The sequence below is a fragment of the Zonotrichia leucophrys genome, chromosome Z (assembly GCF_028769735.1).
Source record: "Zonotrichia leucophrys gambelii isolate GWCS_2022_RI chromosome Z, RI_Zleu_2.0, whole genome shotgun sequence".
NCBI lineage: Eukaryota > Metazoa > Chordata > Aves > Passeriformes > Passerellidae > Zonotrichia > Zonotrichia leucophrys.
Window position 1 is genome coordinate 29,798,222 of NC_088200.1, and position 16,953 is coordinate 29,815,174.

Here is a 16,953-nt window from a genome sequence, read left to right on the forward strand (position 1 = left end):
TAGAAGCAGCTTGCAAATGTTGATGTAGTTAATTTTGGCCTGGTGTATTTAAATACTCAGTTTCTAATCTAAATTTAAGAGGATAAAAATGTTTCTTTTTAAAAAAGAAAACTGCCATATCTGTAATGATGTTTTTCCTACCTGCATGCCTTATACACCTTTTTCCTTTCCCTCTCCTGAATTTTTTTTACTGACTTTGACACATGGTTGTAGTTTGTTCACTTTTTGGTTTTCACATACTATAAACAGGATCTTCTGCCTAGCTTAATTATATAGTGATATATGGATGCACTGTTTTAATAGGAAGTGAAAATGTTTTTCCTTGGCATTTCTCAAAGTGGGGTGTAGACTTTTCTTCTTTATTCAGTTTTACTTTATTTCAGTCACCTCAGGAATTAACTCTCTGAGAAGTTAATGTAATTATAGAAGAGCTGTGTTAAAATTGTATAGACTTTAGAAATTTACAAGTTGGAATTGAGAAAATTGTCTTTAGAGGAAGTGGGAGTACTAGTCATACTTGGTACTTCTTCTTTGCTAGTTTATATCCTTAAACTGGCAATGGAAGCACTGATTATAATGAACTGTGGGCAAAGCAGGTAACAGGAATTGGGCAATGGTTTTGCTTTGTAGAGTGAAACACTTTTATAACCTTCATAACTTTTCTCTGACTGGTTTCTCCTCTTGTGTCTGATGATACTTGTGGATTAATTTCTGGTAGTTTCTACCAGTTCAGAGACTCCTCGTAAGTGTGTGTGGCCCCTGGCTTAAGTGGTTATCTGCCTGCTCTGTTACTTCTGTTGGCCCGTCATGGCAGTGTGGGAATGGGTGAGTTTTGATATTTCCGTGAGGAACTGGATTCCCTTATGTTATATTTGCTTGTGACAAAGCTGAGTAGAGTATCCGTCATCTTCTGTGTCACCTTAAGAAACTTTTACTCACTTACTGGGGGAACTCTTTTAGTTTTTTTTTTCCTGCGAAATGTCACTCAAAACAATGTTTGGTTTTTGTAATATACTTCCATAAAATGTATGAAAGCATTTTATTGTACAATTCCTCTTCCCTTTTTTCAGTGCTTGATGGTGTAGAGAAGAACGAAATTGGATTCCCTAGTATTTAACAGTGCAACCTTATGCATCTTTGACTTTGTTCCTTTTCTAGGGCAATTTAAGTAGTGCATTGGCCTTTTTGTTCTCTCATACATAAACCATGATCCATTCCCAGAATAAGTCCTCTCTTGTTTTTCTGCTTCACCAGGTGTCTGTGTTAAAGGATTGAGGAGTTGGTGACTAAACTTGCCCTATCCTTAGTGGGCACTAGTAAGCTTTGGAGATACTTTGTCAGTGCTGGGTTAACAGAGCTTGACTTCAGTGGTGTTAATCACAGGTGGCTGCATGCAGACATGATTTGAAGTCGCATTTCTCTTCATCTTCCTGGCTTTATTGGTGGAGAACCATGTATTCCTGGTTCCCTGTTCCAACCCTCTTCAAAAGCAAACAGTAGTGATCACTCACTCACTGGTTCTTCTGATCTGCTGTTGATGGAGAATGTACTCTCAGCTTGCTGCTGGCATGGAGGTGCCTGAGTTTATGGTGTGGAGCTGGGGATCCTTCACCTTATTCAGAAAGACCAGAGGCCGCCCTCGCTAGCTTGTACAGGGCCTTTCTCTCTCTTAAGGTGTAAAAGAAGCTAGTTGTCTTTTGGAAATTGTTAAAACTACAGTAAAGTTGTCCACGGATTCATGTTGGACCTTGTCAGGGGTCTGAAGAAAATTTTAATGGTCATCCCAGTCTTGGAGAAATGTTACCAAGTGTGAAGGAAATGAATTTTTATTCTCCTATACAGTTGCCTGTGAGGGATAAACATCGGCTTTATTTGAGGTTGGGGACTTCAACTTCAGTGTTTCTTTTTAAAAGAATATCTATTTTTCAGTAAATTCATTTTAACTACTGGCTGCTAGAAATTGGAAGTGTAGTTTAGTCAAGGATGCCTTTGTTTATCCATTTTCAGTTTGCTGCTAGGCAGCAGCTGAGGTAATTTACTGAGCTGCAGGGAACTTTTGATCTGATTAAGGATTATTGCACTTGAGCACCAAGGATTACTGGCTCATTAGGATAATAAATGTGCTCACTAGCTGGTCATCTTTCCTCGTGTTGTTGTTCTTGCTCATCGGTGAGTTTTATTGCAAACTGAATGAGGTTTGTTTTGTAGCCTGGATCACTCTGCAGCTGTCCTTAGAGGTACCTGGAAATGCATTTGCTGAACCAGCACTGGCAGTGATCTGCAAAGCAGTCTGGCTCTGGATGGGGCACAGGATAGTGCCAAAGACACTTCTCTCACAGGAGGTTTGCACTTCTCAGGAGATTTGTAAGCAAATTCTGAGGTTGGTCCCTCTTACTGGATTGCCATCTGGAAGAGATCTTCAGACTGAAGAAAAACTCACTCCTTCAACCAGTGCATCAGTTGAGTTTACTGCTGAGTTCAGTGTGCACCACAGTCTGCTTCCGCCATAGTCCCTTGTGCAGATCAGATCCTCTGATGGATGTGGAAGGTCTCACAGGGCCTGTAGCAGCATGCATTCTTTAAATTCCTGAAAAGATACCCAACAGTAGGCTTGTTATGTAGACTTCATTCTTCTTGGATATTCTTAATATGCAGCTATTTATTTCCCTGGCACTGGCATGATTTTCATAGAGAAATGCTATTCCATACCTGCAGAGCAAGTGCTCATTTAGTTTTGTCTTCTATGAAGATGAAATATACAGCTTTGAAGTGAAAGAGTATTTTTGGTAAGTGATGATTGCTGATGTTCAGGCAGGCATCTGCTTAACAGACTGATGGAGCTTGGGTCAATATGGAGAACTTGAGTTCCCTTTAGGAGATGAGGGGAGAGAACTCTTTCTATGAATACTAAGTTTCAGCTTGGGAAGCAAAGGGAAACAAACTCATTCTGCCGGGAAGTGTCAGACTTGAGAACTGTTTCAGGAAATTGCACATGCTTGAGAACTTGGACCAGCCTGGTGACCTGAGCTATTTCGTTTTACTGCTTTAACAGGCTGGTGGTGTACTATCCTGAGTTGTGATCTTCTAAGCCTATGGGTCCTGAAACAGAGCTGTGCATTAGGTACCGACACAGGGCTCCTGGCTGGCCCTGAACCCAGAGGGTGCCTGGTGTTGCCTTAGTGTTACCAGAGTTGTGTCAGGGAAGGTGGTGCAGCTTTTCCTCCAGTCAGCTACTCGGTGTAGCCAGTACAGGAGATGGTGTGCAGCTCTGATCCAGCTTAATCCAGCACGGTGGCTTTAGTATTGTGGCTTCCTTGTTCCTTTTGTGTGGTAGCTTAAAGTCTGGGGGCTCTGTGCTGTTCTTGTGTATTTCATCTCCCCTTGCTTTCTGCTGAGGACTGCTGAAGCAGAGCCATCTTTAGCAAGTCAAGGTGCCTCCTTTCTGAGCTTAAGTGACTGCATCATGGATAGGTAAAAAAGAGAGCTTTGAGTTGTTTAGAATACATGTGCACGCATTGTGTTGCATGGATGTGTTCTATTAGAATTTGAATGTAATACAAGGGGACATTGTAGAATTGTTAGCAGTAATTATTTTCTGTGCTTGCCATTTGTGCTTGGTTGGTTTTACTGGTGTTCTTGTCATGAGCATCACATTTTTTTTCCTCCTTAAATTATAGCCAGGCTGAAGGGCCTCTTCCTCAACAACTGGGTTGTTTTTATTTTTCTATTTTTTATTTTTTATGACATTGCTTTAGGTAACAACTCATGTTGTTTGTAAGGATAATGAAAATGAAAGCTGTCTAAAATGAGCTGAATCTGTAAGGAATTGACATACACTATAAGCAGCCTGCTGAGTCAAGCCACTGTTTATGCCAAGCTTCATTACCAGAAGCTGAGAAACACTACTTTATTCATTGGAAGGCTGTTTCAGAAAGAAGCTCAAGTATGAATGTTAATTTTATTTTCCTAAATCCTCGTGTGAACATTTATTTTTTTTTGCTTCAGTTTTTTTTTATTGTCCACCTCCAAAGTGGGCATGCACAAATCATCTTTGTACAGAATAAAAGCATTTTCATAATTGAGATAAAGGAATTAGTTATTCTGAAAATGCGATTTGTAAGTATCTTAATATTCCAGATAAATTATAACTGAGTATTATTTGATTTTTAGTCTTTCCTTTTATAAACTGCTGAAAAAACAAGCATATTTTTGTAGATGAAACTGGTAGTACTGGCTACCTTATGTTTCCACTGGCTGTGATTATGGTTAGCTTATGTTTCCACTGGAAGAACCTGTTCCTGGTCATTTACTGCTGAATATACCGTGGGACCAGTTTTCCCTGGCTGACCAAGCCCCTCAGCATGCAGCTGCATGCTGGCAGAGCCCAGCAGATGTGCCAAAGGCAGATACAGTTGTGGAGAACTCAAGGACAAAAGAGGGGAAAAGTTTTCAGTGATAAGGGCAAATGGGAGCAAACAGTCTCATAATTTTGAAAAATAAAGGTCTGCAATAATTTTGTTCTGATCATGTAGTTGGAAAGTGAGTCTTCCGATGACAGAGAAGCATTCTCCCTGCCTGTTAGTGGCTGGTTCTGTGTTAGATTGCAGCCAACTTTTGTTGCATGTGATGATCCCAGATTATGCTCTTTCATTGTAAGAAGGTTAATGTCTTGACTAGTTTATGTTTGATGTGGTTCTTATTCCTTTTTTTTTGATTAGTGTTGAGAGAACAAGCTGATAGTGATATGCAAGGTTTAGCAATGAGCAAGCAAGATCCTTTTAGTGGATGTTCGTGCAAATCTTACCTTAGCCTTGGTAATTTATTGACTTGAAGAAAATGGACCATACTGCTTGCTAACCACAAGGATACAAAGGTAAGTTAACATTGAAGGACTCGGCACTGAAGTACCAGAGGAGGGGAGTAGTTCTGTGTTTTGTGCATGTCAGGGATGATGTGTTAAGTAAGTCAAAACCAAATACTGAGTTAGGCAGGTGTCCTGGTGTCCTGCCAGGTGAGTGGTACGTGCTTGTGCAGTTAAAAACGTAACAGTAACACATGCCTGAGAGGGCTTGAAGATTGCATGTGCTTGTGCTTCCTGGCTTTCAGCAAGGTTCTCTGTTTATAATCTTGACTTTAATTTTCTTTGAGTACCTTTCTTGTGCCACTTCACAAATCACAGAATCATGAGGTTGGAAAAGACCTTTAAGACTGTCAAATCCAACCCATGCCCTAACACCTCAACTAAACCACAGCACTGAGTGCCACATCCAGTCTTTTTTTAAACACATCCAAGGATGGTGACTCCACCATCTCCCTGGGCAGACAATTTCAGTACTTTATCACCCTTTCCATAAAAAACTTCTTCCTAACATCCAACCTATATTTCCCTTGCTGCAGCTTAAGTCTGACTTGTTCTGTCAGTTGTTGCCTGGAGAAAGAGACCAACCCCCACCTGACTGCAACCACCTTTCAGGAACTTGTACAGAGTGATAAGGTCACGCCTGAGTCTCCTTTTCTCCAGGCTAAACACCCCCAGCTCCCCCAGTTGTTCCTCACAGGGTTTGTGTTCCCAGCCCCTCACCAGCCTCGTTGTCCCCTCTGGACCTGCTAGGCTGTCTCAAGGTCCTTCCCAAACTGAGGGCCCAGAGCTGGACACAGCACTCCAGGTGCTGCCTCACCAGTGCCGAGTACAGGGAAGGGTGACCTCCCTGCTCCTGCTGGCCACACTGTTCCTGACACAGGCCAGGATGCCACTGGCCTGTAAGGCCACCAGGGCACACTGCTGGCTCGTGTTCAGCCGCTGTCACCAGCACCCCCAGGTCCCTTTCTGCCTGGGCACTGTCCAGCCACACCATCCCCAGCCTGTAACATTACTGGAGGTTACTGTGGCCAAAATGCAGGATTTGACAACTGGACTTGTTAAACTTCATCCTGTTGGACTGTGCCCATCCATTCAGTCATTCCAGGTCTCTCTGCAGAGCCCTCCCACCTTCCAACAGATCGACACACGATCCCAGCTCAGGGTTGTTTGCAAATTCACTACTGAAAGCCTCAATCCCCTCATCCATGTCATCAAGGAAGATATTAAACAGGACTGGCCCCAGCACAGACCCCTGAGGGTCACCCTGGTATGCAGCCACCAGCTGGTGCAGCACCATTCACCAGCACCCTCTGGGCCCGGCCATCCAGCCCGTTCCCAGCCCAGCACAGAGTGCTCCTGTCCAAGCCGTGGGCTACCAGCTTTTCCAGGAGTGTGCTGTGGGAGACAGTGCCAAGGCCTTGCTGAAGTCCAGGTACACAACAGCCACAGCCTTTCCCACATCCACCAGGCAGGTCACTTGGTCATAAAAGGAGTTCAGGTTGGTGAAACACGACCTGTCCCCTAAACCTGTGCTGGCTGGGTCTGACACCCTGGCCATCCTGTGAGTGCTGTGTGCTGGCACTCAGTATGAACTGTTCCATAACCTTACCTGGTACTGAGGTCAGGCTAGTTGGCCTATAATTGCCAGGATCCTCCTTCCCACCCTTTTTATGAATGGCAGTCACACTGGCCAGCTTCCAGTCCTCTGGAACCTCACCAGTGAGCCAGGACTGCTGGTAAATGATAGAGAGCAGCTTTGCAAGCTCATCTGCCAGTCCCCTCATCACCTGGGATGGATCCCATGGATTTAGGAACATTCAGGTGGCTCAGCTGTTCTCTGATAACAGGGGGACCATTCTGTCTGACACCATCTACCAGCCCAGGAGGACAGCTGTCCTGAGGACAAGCCGTCTTTCCACTAAAGACTGAGGAAAAGAAGGCATTAAGCACCTCTACCTTTTCCTCAACTGCAATTACTGAGTTTCCTCCCACATCCTGTAGAGAACAAAGGTTGGTCTTACCCTTCCTTTTGCTGTTAATATATTTCTAAAAGGGCTTTGGCCTCCTTAATTTTTTTTCCTACATGCCCTAGCAACCCCCCTTGAATTCTTCCTCAGAGACCTGACCCTCCTTCCAAAGGTAATACATCCTCTTTTTATTCCTAAGCTCCTTCAAAACCTCCTTGCCCATCCAGGCTGGACATTTACCTCATTGTCTCATCTTTCAGCACATGGGGACAGTCTGTTCCTGTGCCCTCAGGATCTCTGTTTTGAAGCACACCCACCTTTCCTGGACTTGTTTGTTTTTAAGGGCTGCTTCCCAAGGAACTCTCTGAATAAGTCAACTAAATAGGCCAAAGTCTGCCCTCTGGAAGTCCAGTGTAAGAGTCCTACTGATGTTCCTTCTGATTTCATCAAATGTCAAGAACTCTATAATTTCACGATCATTCTGCCCCAAGTGGCTTCCAACCACCACACCTCCCAACCGGTCCATCTCTGTTTGCAAACAACAGGTCTAACATAGTCCCTCTCCTGGTGGGGCTCACCCACCAGCCACAACAAAAAGTTGCCCTCCACACACTCTAAGAACTTCCTGGACTGCCTCTTTTCTCTGTATTAAGTTTCCAGCAGATATCTGGTAGGTTGAAGTCTGAAACATTTTCCAGCTGTATACAGAATAGGTTGTCCACCTCTTCATCCTGGCTGGGTGGATGATAACAGACTCCCAGTAGGATGCCAGCCTTGTTGACCTTCCCCCTAATTCTTACCCAATGGCACTCAGCCTCATCATCATTAGTTTCAATACCCGCGGCATCAAAAAGCCTCCCTGGTATTAAGGATCATCCCTTAATCTCTTCTCCCTTTCCTGTCTCTTCTGAAGAGGTTGTACCTGTCTGGTGCATCGCACCACGTTTCTGTGATGGCAATCTCATCATAGCTCTGCTCTTGCACCAGGGCTTCCAGTTCTTGTTTGTTGCCCATGCTGTGCACATTGGTATACATGAACCTCAAATGGGCTGCTGATTTCACCCCTAACTCAGGCTTACCACCTTTGCGCCTGCTTCCAGAGAGCCCAGCTGCATCCCCTTCCCCTTCAAACCTAGTTTAAAGAACTCTCAAAGGTGGTCCTGATGTTGGTTTCCCATCATATGAATGGGAAAATTAAGATTGAAGAAAAGATGAGAAAAAAGCTGGAGCTTCTGTAAAATTGCTAAGGTATTTTTAGGAGCAGACACAATTCTGTGGGGTCTGAGATTCAGAGGGCATCCTCTAAGTGACCCAGGGTGTAGGAGGGCACCTATCTAAGAGATGCATCACTGCAAGAGTAGGGTGGGAGTGGGGAGAGAGGCCAGAGCTCTCTGAGGAAGGGGAACTGGTACTTGACTGAAATGGAGTAAAAAAAAAAAAAATTATGCACAGTCTGGCCTAGGTCAGCACTGGGCAGCCACAATATAGGTTAAACCTTCTTTTTTCTCCACCTTTTAGTTTGGGTTGTATTTTTTGTGGTTTGTTTGTGTTTGTGGTTTTGTTTATATATTTTTGGTTTTGCTTTCTGTTACTAGGTTTTTGTTTGTTTGTTTCTGTTTTGATTTTTCCTGGGATGCCATTTTTTGCGTTTGTATTTGAATTTTTGGCTGCTGTCAAAATTTCTGAAAGGCAGATGGCCTCACCTTTGAATTTTCAGTAGATTTTGTGATGCAGAGACAACCAACTGGTAGCAAAAGAACCTGCTGTGCTTGGACTGAGGGAGCAGGACACAGACAAGGCACCTTCATGCACTAGGACTAATTGGCTTCTTTCCCTTATGCCCAAAGGCAGGTGGCAGCTACAGGCAGAGCTCTCTTCACAGAGTGAGGGTGGAGAGATACGGCTGGAGCAGAATCTTCTGTAATGAGCAGTGGAAAGCAGTTTCTGAAGAAATAGTGATAGCCATGGGTGAGGAGGATTCTGCAGAGGCATAGCTCTCATGTCTGGGTGGTGGAAACAGCTGGGCAAAATGAAGGATGGTCAACTTGGCTGTGCTGAGTAGAGGAGCTTCGGCAGTGGATCCAGCATCTTGGCTGCAGCTGTGGATCAGGAGCTGGGTCTGCTCTGCCTGGTGGAGCTGTGGGGGCACAAAGGGGTAGAGCTGTGAGGACAGTGACACCCCAGCTCAGAAATGTGCCTGGGGGAGGAGAAGCTGCAAGGAGAATGACCAACCATATGAAATTCAACAAAGGAAGATGCCAGATTCTGCACCTGTGATGGGACAGCCCTGGATGTACAGACAGGCTGGGGAATGAGAGGTTGGACAGCAGTGCCATGGAAAGGGCCCTGGGGCTCTGGTCCATGGCAAGCTGAACATGAGCCAGCAGTGCCCTGGCAGCCAGGAGGGCCAAGCGTGTCCTGGGGGCATCAGGGACAGCATCAGCAGCCAGGCAAGGGAGGGATTGTCCTGCTCTGCTCTGCTCTGGGGCAGCCTCACCTCCAGTGCTGGGGGCTCTCCTGGGTGCCATAGTATAAGAAAGGTACTAAAATATTAGAGTCCAAAGAATAGCAACAAAGGTGTTGAAGGTTCTGGAGGGGAAGCCTGATGAGGAGCATCTGAGGTCACTTGGTTTGTTCAGGCTGGAGGAGACTGAGGGGGGACCTCACTGCAGTTACAACTTCCTCCTGAGGGAAAGAGGAAAGACAGATACTGATCTCTTCTCTGAATGACCAGTGACAGGACCCAAGGCAATGGCCTCTTCAGGGAAGGTTTAGGATGGATATTAGGAAAAGGTTCTTCACCCAGAGGGTGTTTGGGCACTGAAACATCTCCCTAGGGAAGTGGTCACAGCAGCAAACCTGACAGATTTCAGGAAGTATTGGGACAATTCTATCAGGCACATGATGTGACTCTTGGGGATGGTGCTGTGCAGGGCCAGGAGTTGGACTCACTTGTCCTTGTGGGTCCTTCTAAACTCAGCCTTTTCCTGTGGTTCTGTGACTGATGGAAGGTGAGTGACTGTTGTATGGAGCAGACTGTATCTGGTGCAGGCATCAAATGCCTGCAAAGGGACAAGTGGATGCCTGAGTACTTTACAGGGAGTTTAAGCCCTGTCAAAGAGTAATCATGGAAGCATGTGAAATTCACCAGCTGAGCAGCGAATTTTGCTCAGTGGTATGTGGATGGGGGAGGCAGGAAAGCCGAGCAAAGGAACCTGGTACTGCCACAATTTCACTGTGAATTTTTAAAAAAAAAGATGATAGAACCCCACTTTGCTAGACGAGGTAGCTATTAGGATTTATGTAGCAGATAGGGCCTGGCGTTCGGAAGATCTCGTGATGTTACGAGAAGACAGGGCCCCTGCCCCCTTAGATAAGAAAATTAACATAAGAATGTAGCCCCCTAAAAACCAGATTCCAGTAACTTTCCACTTGCCCAGGTAACTTTCCATCCCCTACTAACCATAGATGGTAAAGACAGACCCCCACCTGACGTAGAAGCCCCCTAGACTATAAAACCCCACGAGAAGAGAGAATAAAAGCCTTTGATCCTCCACCACATTGGTGTCTGCGTGTTTCTTAGGCCCGAGCGACCCTGGAGAAATGAGTCGCCGTGCTGCTTCCTGAAACCAGGCCGCTTGCCTTGTTATCAGAAAGCAACATTCTGGTGCCGAAACCCGGGAAGCCGATCAGCGCCCGGGGAACGGGAATTCGCCTGGACAAGAAGCAGCGGCTGCCAGCGGCCGGTTCCGACTGCAGCGTGGGGAGACGTCCCCAGACCAGCAAAGAACATGGAATCCTATGCAAAGGTCGTATCAGATATGCATGCACAGTTTAAGATAGAATGTAAAATTAAGTGTGAGCTCAAGAATTCTAATCTTGCTATTGCAAGGCTCCTAGAGCTCGAGACGATTGAACGTCCGGTAAATATATTATATTGAGAAGTGCGAGAGAAGCACACTGCCGCCTTAGCAGAAGATACTAAGTCCTCAGGCAGTAATAAAAGCCTCAAAGCGTGGGGGAAAGGAGAAGAAGCCCTACTCAAGGCATTAGAAGAACAGGAGACGTAGAAAGTCGCGCATATACGTTTATTTCTTGCAGTAAAGTGGGGGGCGGGGGCCGCGACGCACACAGTGTCTGAGAGCGATCGGATTGAATGCGGGAATATGCCGGGGCCGGGAGCGTTCCACCCCTTCCCGAGCCTGAGCCCAGACCCCCCAGAGCCCCCAGGGGACCCCCCGGAGCCCCCATGGGACCCCCCGACCCTCTCGCGGAGCCCGCCGGGTCCCAGCCCCCCCGCGGAACCTTCCGAAAAATCCGCGGTTTCTCTATGCGTCCCTTCCCCGCCGGCCGCCAGCCCAGCGCGGCAGGCAGAGCGGCACGCGCAGTTCTTCTGCCTGGGACAGGCAGAGGGGGCGCGGAGTGCGGCCAGATTGTCAGACCCCGCCGGGACCGGCGGGGACTCGCCGCCGCCGTATGGGTTTGAAGATGGCGCCGAACCACATGGCAAGGGCGGAAGGGAAGAGGCGGGGGGCGGAGATGCAGTCAGTCTGCTTGACAACACATGCACGGGCGAGGGGGTAGAAGGGGCGGCCCCTGCAGTGGAGCGGGAGACCAATCAGAGCGTTCTATTCAAATTAGGTCCTTATAGGGCAAGGACCTCTCCCAGCAGCAGGCGGGGGGAGCGCAGGGAGAAGGAACGGCACCACCCCCGAAGGGAGGAGCGGGGTCGGACCGAGCCCGGCTGGGATTCGGAAACCGAGAGAGCAGAATTAATACGGTTTCGAGCGAAACCGAATAAAGCTTTAAACAATATCGGGAAACGGTCGCAACACGGGCTCACCGATTGGGGAAAAGTAAAAGCAACGTGTAGAAGCCAAACACTGGCAGCCTCCATGAACGCTTTCCCGGTGGGGGTTGCCGGAGCGCAGGGAAACCAACGGGGGGCATATACCCCAGTTAACCCAGGGGAAGTCAAAGCGATTTCAGAAAGAGGGGTCGATTCAGCTGTAGTACCCACGTTTGTGGACGACCTTTCTAACAATAATGATCTGCTCACTTTTGATATTACGCGAATAAGCCGCATGCTTTTTGATGGGGCAGGGCGGATTCTATTTAAACAGGGGTGGCGGGACGACCACGTTAGCCCAGGCTTCTGGGGAAAGGCAGCAACTCAGCGAGCTGTCCCCAGCCGGCACAGCTTTCCCTGGCAGCATCCTTGCTCCGAGCACGCCCGAGAGGGATTGTAGGAGCTGCGGGAAGACACCCCGATGCAGCGGCCCAGCCACAGCAACCCCCAGGGGGGCAAGACACCCTCGTGCCCTGTGCCCTCACAGGGAGCGGTCAATTTTGCATCCCCGCTTACGGTGCAATGGCAGAGCGGTCGGACCAAACAAAGTGATTAAAAGCGTGCCGAAAGGGAAAAACGCAACCTACCCTAAAACCCTACCCACTAGAGTTAGCAAAGTCCCAACCGGCCATGCGGAGGTCTTTCAGACAGACCGCGCAGCCAGATCAGACTCAGACCCAATACTTCGTATGTTAGAAGCTACCTTTATATCCCTGAATGAATCCAACCCTAACCTAACCGAATCCTGCTGGCTTTGCTACGATGTCAAACCTCCCTTTTATGAAGGAATTGCTTTAAACACTCCCTTCAGTTACTCCACAGCCGATGCCCCTCACCAGTGCAGATGGGAAACCCCTCGCAAAGGGATCACCCTGAGCCAGGTCACAGGCCAGGGCAGATGCTTTGGCAATGCAACACTAGCTAGGCGGAGAGGCAATGTCTGCACCAAAGTTGTCAAGCCTAACAGGAAAAACAATAAGTGGGTAGTCCCATCCGCACCTGGGATGTGGGTTTGCCAGCGATCTGGAGTGAGTCCCTGTGTGTCTCTTGCCAAATTTGATGACTCTAACGACTTTTGTGTCCAAGTTCTGATTGTTCCTAGGGTCCTGTACCACTCAGACGAAGAGGTGTACCACCTTTTTGAGGAACCCAGCCGGCTCCACAAAAGAGAAATACTAACAGGTGTAACTATTGCGATGTTGCTCGGGCTAGGAGCAGCAGGAATGGCAACGGGTGTCTCAGCCTTAGCGACCCAGCACCAAGGACTGTCCCAGCTGCAAATGACCATTGACGAGGACCTGCAAAGGATCGAGAAATCCATTTCCTTCCTGGAGAAGTCAGTCTCCTCTCTCTCGGAAGTGGTCTTGCAGAACAGGCGAGGTCTGGACCTCCTGTTCATGCAGCAAGGAGGCCTGTGTGCTGCCTTGAGAGAGGAGTGTTGCTTCTATGCAGACCACACAGGAGTCGTGAGAGACTCCATGGCAGAACTCAGAAACAGACTGGCTCAGAGGCAGAAGGACAGGGAAGCCCAACAGGGCTGGTTCGAGTCCTGGTTCAATCAATCACCATGGCTAACCACTCTGATTTCTACCCTAATAGGTCCACTGGCATTGCTGCTTCTAGCGGTTACCTTCGGACCTTGCCTGCTGAACAAGCTGGTCTCATTCGTTCAGGCCCGCCTGGAACGAGCCAACATCCTGTTCATCGGGCGGCGAATCCAACCAGGGAACACTGCCAGCCACAAGTTCTAACCTTGGCTGGCGAAAACTTTCTCAGATTTACCAAACACCCTTTTCCTTATCGAACTGCAACCTTATACCTCATTTCAGTGTATGACTACCTCATTCATTTGTGAAAAAGGGGGGGAGATGTAGCAGATAGGGCCTGGCGTTCGGAAGATCTCGTGATGTTACGGGAAGACAGGGCCCCTGTCCCCTTAGATAAGAAAATTAACATAGGAATGTAGCCCCCTAAACCGGATTCCAGTAACTTTCCACTTGCCCAGGTAACTTTCCATCCCCTACTAACCATAGATGGTAAAGACAGACCCCCACCTGACGTAGAAGCCCCCTAGACTATAAAACCCCACGGGAAGAGAGAATAAAGGCCTTTGATCCTCCACCATATTGGTGTCCGCGTGTTTCTTAGGCCCGAGCGACCCTGGGGAAATGGGTCGCCGTGCTGTTTCCTGAAACCAGGCCGCCTGCCTTGTATCAGAAGGCAACAGATTTACCAAACCAGGATGGACAGATTTCATTAACTAACTAATGTATCAAGCCTCAGCAAAGCTGAAACCTTTTTGGTGACCTCTGAAACGGTGGCATTCTTGGCAGAGCTGCGGAGGGGCAGCGGGCACGGTGTTGTTGGCTTTACTGGGAGGTGAGCTGATGGACCTGGTGGTGGGGGAGCTGGGTGCTGAGTGGGCTCAGTGCTCCAGTGCAGGGGGGGGGGGATGTGGCCCGAAGTTTGGAGTCCGGCTAGCTGAGGGCGAAAGACCGACGCCCCTCTGCAATTCCTGGCCAGCACCCTTCGGCGTCTGATGGCCTTGGGCTGTGCTGGCTGTGGACTGGCTTACACCGCTGGTATTGGGGAGGAATGGAGCTGACCATTTCACCGGGGGTTAAACATCGGTTTATTGAAGGTGTTGCAGCATCCAAACGCGGGGAAACCAACCGGGAAAAGTTTACAATAGGGGGTGAAACAGGATTAAAAAGGAGGGGGGGTGGGTACAGACGGAACCAATCGGGAAAGGTGAGGGGATGAACTTCACAGAACTGACACTCCATGGAGACCAATAATCAAAAGGTAAGGAAGGTGTCCTGGGACCCCAGCCAACCACCACCTCCAGAGAGGAGAAGGTTCTCGAAACCTGGGAGGAGAAGGGCCCAGGGAGGGTTATTGACTGGGCCCAGGGAGGAGACAACTTTCACTTATAAGGGAAACCAGGGGAGGAGCAATTACATATCGGCAACTATGAATAGCGAGGTTACCATAGCAACTTAGCTGACAGGGTAGCAGTGGCGGGAAAAACTGGGGGAACAAAACCATTTTACACATAATAGGGGAGAACAATACATAAATTGGGGGAATAACACAAGAAACTTAACAACACACTACAACACTCCAGGAGCACTGTGGACCCGGGAAAGGTATTTCACAGCAGCTGTAAGGTTGGGGTCCCAGCAGAAGCAATGTTCTGGCTGCTGTTGCCATCGTGTGTCAATGCATGGTGAGCGTGAGGAAAGATCCCACTACTGTGAGATACCATTACTGTTGGAATTTCTTCCCGAAATGTTCAAAACAATATATAAGTGAGTGCTGCAGAGGGCACTAGCACCCCGTCACTCCCCTCTACTTGTATGTTAGTTACCTAGGGTTGTCGATGTAATTCGAGCAGAAGGGAGGTTTTTTGCAGTGGTGCCTGCAGGCTCTAGAAGCCAGAAGAGGGTGCTGGAGATCTTCTGCTTGTTCGGCTCCTGCTCGACTTACAGCTTTCGTGGAACTACTATTAATATGGTTTTGTTTTCCTCAACTAGTGTACCTAAGTATTCTAGGATTTTTGAAAAATACTTTACTGTGGCAGCACCTAAATGCAGAGAAAATTACCCTGTTCATGGAACTACTTTGATACAATACATGCTGTACTCATAAAATGCATGAAATGGCAGTCTGCTGTAAGCTGGAATTTGGCTAATCAAGTTCTTAAGCAGAGCAGCCTGCATGGATTGGTCTGTTGTAAATCAAGGAGGGAAAGACCATTCTGACATATTTTTAGCTACACAAACTCTCTGCGTACAATAGCATCAGTTTAAAGAAAAATTTATGGAAATAAAATCAGTTGTGTTCTCTGTTCTGCTGTGATTCTCCCCTGAAGTAAATCCCCTGTATGTGGTTTTCAGGCTGTCTTATGTTCTGAAATGATGCTGTTTAAAAGTTTGCAGTTAGGTTTGGGTGAAGCTGATGCTTTCCAGTTAAAACTTGGCCTCTTTTGAGATGTATGCTTGCCAATTCACAATAGGACAGGTACTATTTTGCTTTAAAAAAGCCAGTTAAAATGGACCACAGAGTAAGGCTTATTCTGATCCTGTTAATCACTAGATTAACACTAGAGGACAGAATAGATGTGGTTGAAACATGCTCTCATATTTGTATTTGCAGCTAGATGCCTTCTCCTCAGAGCATGAGGAGAGGGATGATATGGCTTTCTGTAGCCTGCAACATGAAGCTCACTTGTAGAAGTTTTCTTTTCCAGTGGATTTTTAGAAGTCTTAATCTCTGTCTTGCCCTGCAGATGCTTGTTGGAAATGAACCATGAGCACTTAAAAGATGTTTTTGTAGCTTTTGGACAAAAATCTTCAGTTTTGAAATCTTTGGACAAAATCTTCAATTTTGAGGGGCTAACAATTTTGAGACACCTTTAATCGGAGATGTAATTGCCTCATTCAGAGATGGAGAGCAAATCCTTTGCTGTTCAGCAACGGGAGTAATAGATACAATGAGTGAAAACAAGACTTCATTACTTGACTTTAGGCTCTTAATTAGAAGAAAATTTCCTTTAGCTATCCATACCTAAGGGAGTTATACAATACGATGTGTTAATGTGCCAGCCTGTCCTTACAGGTATGAGGTGATACTGCCTCTCTTCCTCAGGGAGATGGGCAACACTCCTCCCTAGTTTCTTCTTTAATCAAAATATTGGACAAGGAGATGCTGCAGGTGTTTGTGTCCTTGGTTAAATGACCTTCAGTCCCTCAATCACATCTGTCAGTAGTTGTGGACATGTCCTGCTCTGTGGGGCCAGACAGCTGCTTAAGCATTTTTATAAATAAAAACCACAGGCCACATATGTAATGGAGGTCAAGCATTTACACAGCACAAATCTCTTTTATGATAGGGCTTTGGGAATTAATATAGGCCAAGTGAAATAAAGGTGCCCACTCTATCTTGGAAAACAGCAGGTATCCATCCAAGAATGGTAAAGTAAATCCATAGACCTTTTTCATGTTACTTCTATACTGGAGGAATTAATCCCCCACCTGCCCACACAAGAGTTTTTGCTCTCTCTCTCTCATGCAAACCTCCTCTTTGTTCACCATTTAAATCAGGGCCTAGATTTTCACACCTTTGAAAACAGACCAACCCAAGCCACACTTTCAAAGGGTAATTTGAAAGAAATCCTCTGCCTCATCTTCTTCCAATTCTTCGGCTGCTTTTTTTGCCCCCTAAGAAGAGCTTGGGTGTTTCAGTTCTCCCTTCACTCAGCTGCAATACCCCGA